This window comes from Sus scrofa, chromosome 2, assembly GCF_054392235.1.
Source record: "Sus scrofa isolate SSC_HxYL_T2T_F1_AM1 chromosome 2, Sscrofa_HxYL_maternal_Yorkshire_Landrace_v2.0, whole genome shotgun sequence".
NCBI classification, from domain to species: domain Eukaryota; kingdom Metazoa; phylum Chordata; class Mammalia; order Artiodactyla; family Suidae; genus Sus; species Sus scrofa.
In genome coordinates this window covers 160,354,161-160,364,444 of record NC_139384.1, presented here as the reverse complement: position 1 = coordinate 160,364,444, position 10,284 = coordinate 160,354,161, and the positions used below count along the sequence as shown (strand labels likewise).

Sequence of the window (10,284 nt, the reverse complement as noted above, 5' to 3'; positions counted from 1 at the left end):
TTTTGCGTTTCTAACTCTAGGGGTGGGTAACTTCTTGAAACGTGGAAAGACCTGGGCTAAAAGCTGAATTGGATAATCCTTTATGTTGAAGTTGCACAAACCCATTCAAGAAAAATCAGTCCCATTTCTCTACATGGAAACCTGGCTGTGAACAGAGTGTTGCCTAGGGAGTCCCCTAGGATTTTGTGGGTTACTTTTGCCTTTGCTCTGAGACTTAACTGTTAAAGGAATAATAGCAGATACTTTGATTATATGATCGATTTTGATTTCCAGGGGATCCCATCTGTGGGAAAAGGAGAAAGTCTCTAATCGAGTACAAGCGTTTCGTGGTGTGAGCATGAGAGGCAAGGGATCCTTCTAAGGACCAAATAGTCTCTGTTTTTCTGAGGGACATTTAAACACTGGTACTTGGAGACTTTTTAGTAGCCTCCCCAAGGGCCTCTTCTTTTGAAGACAACTCCTAATTGATGAGTTTCCACTGAAAATACGTTTTTCCATCAAAAGTAGGAGGGGGAGTGAAGGAGTAGTATATTTAGCACCTTTTTTTTTTTTTTTTTTTTTTTTTTTTTGGTCTTTTTGGGCCTCACCGCAGCATATGGAAGTTCCCAGGCTAGGAGTCCAGTCGGAGCTGCAGCTGCCGCCTACACCACAGCCACAGCAACATGGGATACGAGCTTCGTCTGAGATCTATACCACAGCTCACCGCCAGTACCGGATCCTTAACCTCCTGAGCAGAGCCAGGAATCAAACCCACATCCTCATGGATCCTAGTCGTGTTTGTTACTGCTCAGCCATGGGATGGGAGGGAACTCCTGGCAACTATTTTTTGAATATTGATGGTGACTGCTCAAGATTTTTATTGTTTCTCATCCGGAAAACATGACACCTCATGAGGGAACTCACTTTAATGGAAGCCCGTTATAGTAGAAAGAGGAATATATTGGGAGGAGGTTCCTCATTCATCATTTATGTGATGTCTGCTTTTTCAAGGGAATTTCGGAGCTGGTTGGAGACTTGCGAGAGGAAACATCCCTTTAACTCCCACTCTGCCGTTTACTGTCAGGATACCCTAAAACAAGCCGCCTGGCTTCTGAGTCTGTTTCCTTCTCTGTAAAGGGGACAAGTGGTAACACTGTATCTGCAGATCTGAGATGAAATCAGAGAGTAGGTGTGAAAGCCTGAGGTACTGGATAAGTGATCGCAACCAAGAGAAAAATGTAAAGAAAAAGATGACATTCTGAATTGGTTTGCCTTTTTACTTGTGCTGCGCGTGAGGCAATAGTAAGTGGCTTGCATGTTTCACTTTGATGTCGTCCATGATGCTTTCATTAGTGGTAGTAAACCCATCAGTCATACACCCGCACAGGTAGGGAACTAAATATATACAATAAAAGCAGTATTTAAAACAGTAGAGAAAGATTGTTCAGTGTGCAGTCTGGGGAGACATATGTTCAATTCTTAGCTTCCTCGTATAAATTCCAAGAGAATACGGAGTTTAAATATAAATGTGAAATCGTAAAAGTACACAAAGAAAACAGTGATAAATGTTTTAAAAATCTTGCTCAGAGTGAGGAAATTCTCTCAAAGCAAGACAAAAACCATGCAGCTATAAACTGTGGGATCCATTTACCCACGTAACAACTGTTATGCGGAAAAATAAATTGCAACGCATAAGATAGAAGAGATGCTCTTTTTTTTTTTCTGAAACAAATTTGAAAAAACAACAATGAAATTGAATAAATGATATGAACAGGAAATATCCAGAAAATAAGTAAAATGGCTTCTAAATTTACAAATAACTCAATCTCATTCCTAACTAAAGAGATGGAAATGAGGAGATCCCGTCATGACTCAGCAGGTTAAGAAGCCGACTAACTATTCATGAGGATGCAGGTTCAATCCCTGGCCTCGCTCAGGGGGTTAAAGGATCCACTGTTGCTGTGAGCTATGGTGTAGGCCACAGATGTGGCTTGGATCTGCTGCGGCTGTGGCTGGGGCTATGGCCAGCAGCTGCAGCTCTGATTGAACCCTTAGCTTGGAACTTCCATACACCACAGATGTAGCCCTGAAAAGAAAAAACAAAAACAAAAAACAGAGGAATAGAAATGAAAACACTGATACTGAAAGTAATGGCAGTAAGGACTCACTTTCTATCCTGTGTGTGTCAGAATACGGGTTGGTGGAACTTTCTTGAACAGCAGTTTGGCAAAATCTGTCACGCTTGTAAATGCCCATCCTTTGGACAGCAAAGATGTATGTACATGCTCATTTATTGTAATACTTTTTTTTTGTAGTAATAAGAAACTGGAAAAAAAAAACCTTGGTTGTTCATTAGTAGAGAACTATTAAAAATTTATGGAACATCTGTATAGTGGAAAAGCATGAAGCCATAAAGGAAGAATGAAGTAGAGTTTTATTGTAGCTCAAAGGTATATCGTTACGTGATCAGAGCAAAATCCTGAACAGCAAGTATGGCATGTGTATTTTGGGTGATAAAGAAAAAAATTTGTCGCGTATTTATATTAGTAGTCCCAAATGAATTAAAAGGTAGCTGCTCAACAGATGTTCTTCAAATAGTTTGATTCACCTGCTTTAATCCATGGTGTAGTAATTAGCTCTGGTTACCTATGAGGAAGCCGTACTTTTCAAGGCTTAAATCTCCTCTCAGAATTCCTCCTCACTTATTTTTCATGTTTTCAGAAGGACCATTCATTGATGCACACACACCGTATACTTACTTTTATATGTACACACACATCCCTTTAAATAGTAAGTAAGAATTAGGAAACTATCTTTTCATGAACTTTCACAAGTAACAGTTAACAATCAACGGAACTTCTTGGAAATCACGACTTTTCCAATTACAAATGACATAAACAAAACCATTTTATGCAAAATGTCTTGCTTTATGTGCAGACGTATCGAGGGGTCAAATGATGTCATCAAAACACAACTTTCTCCCTTTCTTTTCACTCTCTTTTCTTCCATGAGTTCATTTCATTCTTTCCAAATATAGCAGGTGTCTATCTTTCCGTTCTTAGGCAGTAAGGCAGTTCACACTTTTTTTCCTGCTCCTTGAACCCAAAAGGGAAAGTGAATGCTCATTCTGTTCCAAAGCAGAAGCTCCCAGGCAGGGACCTGGACTGGTCCAGCTGAGGTGGCTCGTACTTCTGTGAAACCATCTCTGTGATAAACAGGAAAGATGCCCTGTGTGCCAGGCCCTGGGCTCCCTGCCCAGCTCTGTGCTGGTGTGAAAGGAGATGCAAAGGCTTCTGTGACTCGAAGCCCACCAGAATCACCAAATTCAAGTCACAGAGTTCCTTGCAGTGGTTCCATCCAAAGTGGACTCATGAGCATTTTTCAGCACTGCTGATCAGGGTACGACCCATTTCTTAGAGTGTAATAAATGCTGGCTCACAATTCTTTTTTTTCTTGGAGGCCAATAAAAAGGAAGATGAGATGTCTATGAGCTGTAGATAGAAGGGAGACACTTATCTTATTTTCTCTCTTAATAGCTGCTTCCTTGTATTTGTTGAAAATCAAAAACCTGGAGCTTTGGTTAAAAACAGGTTTTCAGCAGAGGTGCCTATTTGACACTGAGTTCATTAGGAGAGGAATCGCATTTGACAGGCTTCTGTTGCTGCCCCAGTACCTATGACACAGACCGGGACATAGGGGTTGCTCAGTGATTACTTGTTGAGGCAGAGAAGGAAGGAAGGAAGGGAATGGAAGAGGGAGCTGCTCTAGCAACATGCTGGGTTAGATCCTTTAGATCCCGGGTATAAGGAGTTCCTGCTGTGGCAGAGTGGGATTGGGGTGGTCTCTGCAGTGGCTTGAGCCACTGCAGGGGGCACAGGTTTGTACCCTGGCATGGCTCAGCGGGTTAAGATTTGATCCCTGGCCAGGGAACTTACATATGCGGTGGGACAACCAAAAATAAAAGATACCAGATGCAAGTAAGCCCAAGAAAAACTTTTGACTCTAAGGTGAAAGCTTTAAAGATTCATGGAGTCTTATCAAACAGCAAAAATACAAAGAATAAAATAATTTTTAAGCAGAAATGGAGAACCGGTAAGACCAGAGCTAAAGAAAAAATGTGCCTCATATATTTATTTTATTTAACATTTTGTTTCTCAGAGCCGTTTATTTCATTTTGAATGGTTATGACATTTTAGCAAGTACACATATGCACCCAGTCTATAAAACATGTTATTCTCATTCTTGGTTACCTTCAGGAACTCTCTCCATCTGGACAATGAAACTGAAGGCAGTGCATCACCACTTATATTGCCTGTGGATAAAATTCCCAAGAGACATCCTGAGACTTTGAGGCAGAGCTTGCAGTGGAAAACACTAGATAACATTAGCAGACAGCGCACAGTTTGAAAACTATCAAGCACAGAACTACTGACAGCTTCCCATAGAAGTTATATACTCCGGGCTAGAACCATTGGCTAAATTTATGTAGACACTTAGCAGTGAGACCTGGCAGTGAAAATAGGACTGGGAGTCCTTGGGAAGAATTTATATAGAGAAGATCAGCAATGGAGAGGCAGGGTCAGGAGCACCAGCAAAGGCAGAAGAAAGGCACAGGATGTGTTTGGGACCCAGCTAAAGTCTTTCCCCGGCTCTAGTACAGATGAGCGAGGAAAGCCAGGCCGGTGTGCTCGGCCAGGCTCGGGCTCGCGTTAGAGAGAGGTGTGTGCAGCCACGTGGAAAGCGCAGGACGTTCTCGGGTCCAGGACTGGCGGGGAGAAAGCATGTGAGGAAGATGAGCTCTGCGCCAGGAGCCGAGAGGCCAGAGGCAGGAGGAACCTTGGGAGGGTGCTGTGGGGCCACAGCCCCAGGAGGCTGTGCGAGAAACACCACCACCTGATTTTCACGCCTGAGGCGCCGACCCCAGTCCGTAAAGGAAAAAGCGATCCTTACAGTTCCCTGCGTTGACGTGTTTCTTTGAGTATCTTGTTTTCCACGTGTACACAAACACAAACCTTGGGGTAATTGGCTCATTTTGTAGCTTGTCTATAACTGAAACAGCAAAAACAAAGTCATACATTAAATGAAGCCAAATGGCAAAATAACTCCAGTTTAAGTGGACAAACTTAATTAAGTGCGAAGGATAATCCTATTTGGCTGAAAGGAATTCTCTGCTCACACCTGTTCTGACGAGGTCTCTGGGAGTTTGGCTTGTCGGCATTCCCGTGAGCCTCGCATCTCCCATCACAGGTTTTGTTTGCACTGCTGCGAAGCTTTCATTCCATGAAAGTCCGTGAAGTCATCTGGCTTTCACTTACTGTGAACACATGACTTTTTCATGAAGACTACCTCAATTTTTTTTTCATTAGCCATGACAACCAAGTAGTATTGCTTGGGGCCAAGGCCCATTTCCTTAAAAGCACAACAGAAACAGGTGCTGAAATCCCCTAAGGTGGTGGTGCAGGTGCACAAGTATTAAAAGTGTTAGAATGATCACAAAAGTCAAATGAAAAATGATACCAGTAGCAATTGGTGGGTCCCAAAGACTCCTCTGAGCAGCGCTGGTGCCATAGAAAGGTTTACTAGGGCTGTGGCCTCTTTCGAAGGGAGCTGCCTTTTCTCAGCCTCTGCTTCTTAAGTGACCACGTCCTGCGCCTTATCACCTGTTTGGCCTTTCCCCACCCCCGCCTTCTGGCCCCTGTGGGCTGGGGCAGGGAGATGGGGTGCACCTGAGCCAAGGATACGCAATCCGCTGGCTGGTCAGGAGGCAGGAATTTTTAGACGGCAGAGTTGCCGTCCCCACATGTAGAGAGAGAGAGTGCAGTGGACAGCACCCAGGCGTGCAAAAAGGTGACACTGAATAGGGGCTAGAGGCCTTTGCTGCCTGCGAGCAAAGCGAAGTTTTGGGGGAGTGAGCGCTGTGAGCTCCCTGAGCATTTGCCGTCGCCTCTTGGTGGCAGGGATCAACAAATCCAGCCCAACTTAAGCCAAAACAAAACGAAACAAAACGAAAGGAAATGCCTGCCGTTGCTCCAAGGCGGGAAAGTCAGTCCTTTCACCCGGACCAGGGTTACTCCGTGTAGTGGGCCTCCCTTCCGCCCTCATGGCTTCGCTGCCACGCACCACGTGATGGTAAGAGGGAGAGTGGACACCGCTCTCCAGCCACCTAGCACAGTCTTCTTGATCTTACTAACTCTCAACAAGTCTGTAGGCCCATCTCTGAAGAGATTTCTGGGACCTAGAAAGTCTAGTACTGTGGTTCACAAGCCCCATCCTTAGAACAGTGAAACGTGTTGTCAGATCCCCCCAAGCACGCGGACTGAAGATGGGGTGGGGGTGTTCCCCAGGGGAGAGCTGGAAGGATGGGGGACACTTGGCAGCAACACGCCTTATCCCGCACACGCTTTCCCTGTGCTCCTGCTGCTTTGTGATTATCGCACTCCTGCTCCTCCCCACCCGAGGCTGCTGTGAAAATGAAACGAGGTGACACGAGTGAACACGTTTATAAACTACAAAATATGTACAACAGAAAGGAATACCGTCTCAAGGTCTCGTTATCCCCCCGCGTCAAGTACACAAGTGCATGAAGCTGCCTGGGCGTTTTCCCCCCTTCTGATGGCAGCTTCCAGTTTCCTGGAATCAGTTCCTCTTGCCGGAGTCAAGGGTATTCCCCTCATTTTATTTTGGGCAGCATATGTGGTCCACAAAATGCAAATATTGCTATTTTAATGGCAGCTGCCAGAGCTTTATGGAGTCATTCATTTTAATAGTCTGAAGGCTTTCCCATTATCCAGATGCTTTCACTTCACAGCTCAGGGAGCATGGACAACCTGTATTTTTACTGGAATCTGGGCTGGAAGAGAATAGTTGTACCTCAGAAGAGGAGGCGCACCCTGAGGAAGCAGACGACCCGTGTGTGTGAAAGCCTTCCTTGTTTTTGAAAGGTATGTGGTTCAAAGAGCCAGAGAATTCCACCTTCGTCCTGAGTCTTTTCTGTGACAGCGCAGTTTGATGCAAGAGCTGTTAGGGTAGGTTGGCGTTTAGATGAGCAGCCCTTCAGGAAGGATGATCAGTGGTGAGAGGACAGCAGACTTGGAGCCCAGAAAAGTCTGCCTGTGGCAACAATAATAGTGAATCAGCAGGGCCTACTCGCTGGGCTTCTTTGACAGGAAAACCGAGCCCAGATATGCCTGAAAGAAGTTGAAGACTAAGGCATAGAGGGAACGGTTCGGATAGAATGTTTTTCTAGGTTGGAAAAATGGAGGCGGACTTCTTGGACTTACATTACTGTGTTGAACACAGATCCCAGCCTCAAGTCCAAGAAAATTCAGTATGTACGTCTGGCTGCATTTTCTGTATACCCTGTGTCAGCGTAAGGGTTGTGGAATTGGTCATTAGATACTGTTTGGAGGAAGGGGACTTGGAAACACAGCAATTCCTATGCCGTCTGTGGGCCACTCTGACACAGTGGCTGGGTGTGAATGACAAAATGGCACCTGCTCCCAGTGGACCAAGAACAGGAAAGCTTTTTCTCCTCTGGGCTACGACAGTGCTTTACCACGGCCCGAGGCTGGCCCTGCAGCCTACTTGGCTGGGGTTCTGTGTGCAGGCAGAGGCTACACGCTCCCAGGGAGAAAACCTGACAACTGAAGAATCCTAGTTTGTTTGCATCTGGTGGGGTGGGGGACAAAAGAATCACATACCTTGTTTTAGTCGGCATCTGGGGGCACTGCTTTGGAGCAGGCATTCTTAAAGGGCCTTTAAGACAGAGTTTTGAATTTGGGTGTGTAATTCTCAGCCCAAGAAAGCGCAGTTTCGAATGTCCGAGTAAAGGCTAGACTTGTACATCTTGCACATACTCTCTGGGATGTGCTGATGCTCTGCCATCGGTTCTTTTCCTGACCAGCCTCGGGCTCCCTGGAGTCTCTTTCGTGTCCTCGTTGCGTTCAGCGGGCTTCTGAACCTGTGGCCAGCAATGGCCTTGTGAAAGCCTCTCCTCCCACTTAGGGCTGCACTTCGCATCACTCCTCCTCCCCTGAATTCCTTCAGGGCTTTGTCTTGCTCACGCAGCACGTAGCACTGTGTTCTCTACTGGAGTTCCTCACACACAAGCCCCCCAAAGCCCGAGACTTTGCGACACTCCGGGGTCACCCACGGGGGCCCGTGGATTGTGATCTCCCTGTAGAGAGCTTTTCCCTTGGCCCTTAGAGTGTTTAAAACTTTTTTGAATTGCTGTCAGTTTTTAAAACCATAGAGGTATTCGTCCATCTCTAACTTTCCCCCTGAATATAGTGACCATGGTGCAATAATTTTTCTGTGAAAATATCCAAAGTCCTGCCAACACAGGCCCTCCACTCCCGCCTTGCTCCTTTTGACTGGAGCTAAGTCACTGTTTCCCCTTCAAATGGGGGTGCACTCTAGCTCACCGCAGTCCCCGCCGCGCCCTGTTGTGTGCCACTAGGCTGCTTATTTCATTAACGGGTCTTTCCTGGCACCTGTTAGGCATTTGAATTTGTATCCCCATTAAGCACTTTTGATTTCTTCCCAGTACCTGACTTTTTCTAGGAGCTTCATAAATATTTGCCAAGTGGCAAAATAAACGTCTTAACTTCCCCAAGGGACGGGCGCTTAACTGGACTTCTTTGCCTAATCTGCCAGATAGGATTTCATAAGAAGAACAAAAGGGTGTATCACACTTGGTGTTGTGGCTTTCCCCAGTCAAGAATGATGAGCTGGTTCCTCATTTTCAGGAGCTTTATCTAAATCTCTTTGCTTACCAGTTGCCAAGTAGCTAAGCAGTCCTCCTCAAGCTGGAGGAAATTGATACTAAACATGGGAATTTGAGTCAGCAGGTTGTTCTTACCCGGTCTCTCCCTGAATTTTTGTGTGGTAACTTCATGTTTATCAGAGCTTTCAGAGTTGGCTTCACACAGCCCTTCACTGGAAAGCCCCTTGGACTGAAGAGGTTTCGTCCAGGAATATCCCTTTTTCACAGCTGCCAGGATCACCGCCACGTTTTCTAGGAGATATAGGTGGAAGGGTGTTTTCAAAATGGGTTTCTGAAATGCAATCCCATCTCCTTAGACCTCCACTTGAAATTCCTCAGTATCCTCCGTCCCCACGTCCTATAGGGCATGTGAGTCTTTTGAACAAATTTTAGGAGGTTTGTGAGAATTTTATAACTTTATTGGTCTTGGGCTTATTTTTCTGGTTACCTATTCTTTATGGCAAATGACACCGTTTTTCTATACGTGGTATTGACAATATTATTAAGCTTTCCTTTAAAATATCTACATAAAATTAAGTTTATTGAAAGAAAAACAAGGGAATAATAGTTCTGATGGAATGAGGCTGTGGCAGAAATTCTAAGTTTGCTACAGGTAGGACACTTGTTTGTGAAAGCCTGAATTTTAAGATCAAGTCTGAGGCCCTCTGCAAACAGGGCACTCCCACGTCTTTGGCCTCAGCTCCCACAAATGCAAATCCCCCTTTCCACTGCACGTCTTAATACAACAGGAACTTTTTTGCTGTTCCTCAAACACACTGGGAGTTTTCCCTACCTTGCAGAAATGGTTTCACAGTGGCTGGAAGTCTCCTTCCTAGAGAGCATTGAGTATTCGCTCTGCTGAAGCATCCTGGGCCCCCACTCCAGCCTCACCATCTTCTTCCTACGACTGGTGCTTCTCATCCTTCAGTTGCAGCTGCCATGCCACCTCCTCTGAGTGTTCAGAGAACCACCCTATGTAGTGCGGCTCTTGTTTCCTGTTTCCGACATAGCATCCTGCTTCGTTCCTTCCTAGTTCTTCCCACAAACTATACTTTAAAAAAAAAAAAAAAGCCTGTTTCCTCCTCTCCTGCTTATTAAAAGTCTCTCCCACTGCATTGTGAGTTCCTTGAGGACAAGGCCCTTGATTTCTTCTCACTGCTGCATCCCCAGTGGCCAGCAGAGCCCCAGGCGCGCACAGATAGTGGCTCAGTGGTTATTTGATGCCCGGGTGAGTGTTCCTCCTCCTCTGCACCTTGGTGGACTCCTTCTCACCCTCCCAAGTCCATCCATCCCGGGAGCTACTCACCTTCCTCAACCACCAGAGTGTCTCTCTTCCGTAGGTCCGTGAAGCAGCACCCATGCGCCACGGCTAGGCTATCAAATGCATTGTACGGAGGCTGCGTTCATGGTCTCTTTACCCCAGGAGACTGTGAGCTTTTGTGGAGGTACAGTGCCCCTGCCCTGGCCCCACCACCTGGCATTTATTCTAAGCGCGATACTACGCACACCAAGGAAAGCCGCCTTCTCCTAATGACTTTGTG

General features: G+C 45.8%; 1 long non-coding RNA gene across 1 annotated transcript; it reads right to left on the bottom strand.

Annotated features, from left to right (window-relative positions):
• Positions 1 to 2,724: 2,724 nt before the first annotated feature.
• On the bottom strand, positions 2,725 to 9,739 carry LOC146405824 (uncharacterized). Its single transcript, XR_014839057.1, has 6 exons — positions 9,537 to 9,739; positions 8,840 to 8,995; positions 5,158 to 7,089; positions 4,930 to 5,028; positions 4,230 to 4,291; positions 2,725 to 3,652 (listed from the first exon to the last, which is right to left on the bottom strand). It is a non-coding gene; the product is annotated as an uncharacterized LOC146405824 (long non-coding RNA).
• Between the last annotated feature and the right edge of the window lie 545 nt (positions 9,740 to 10,284).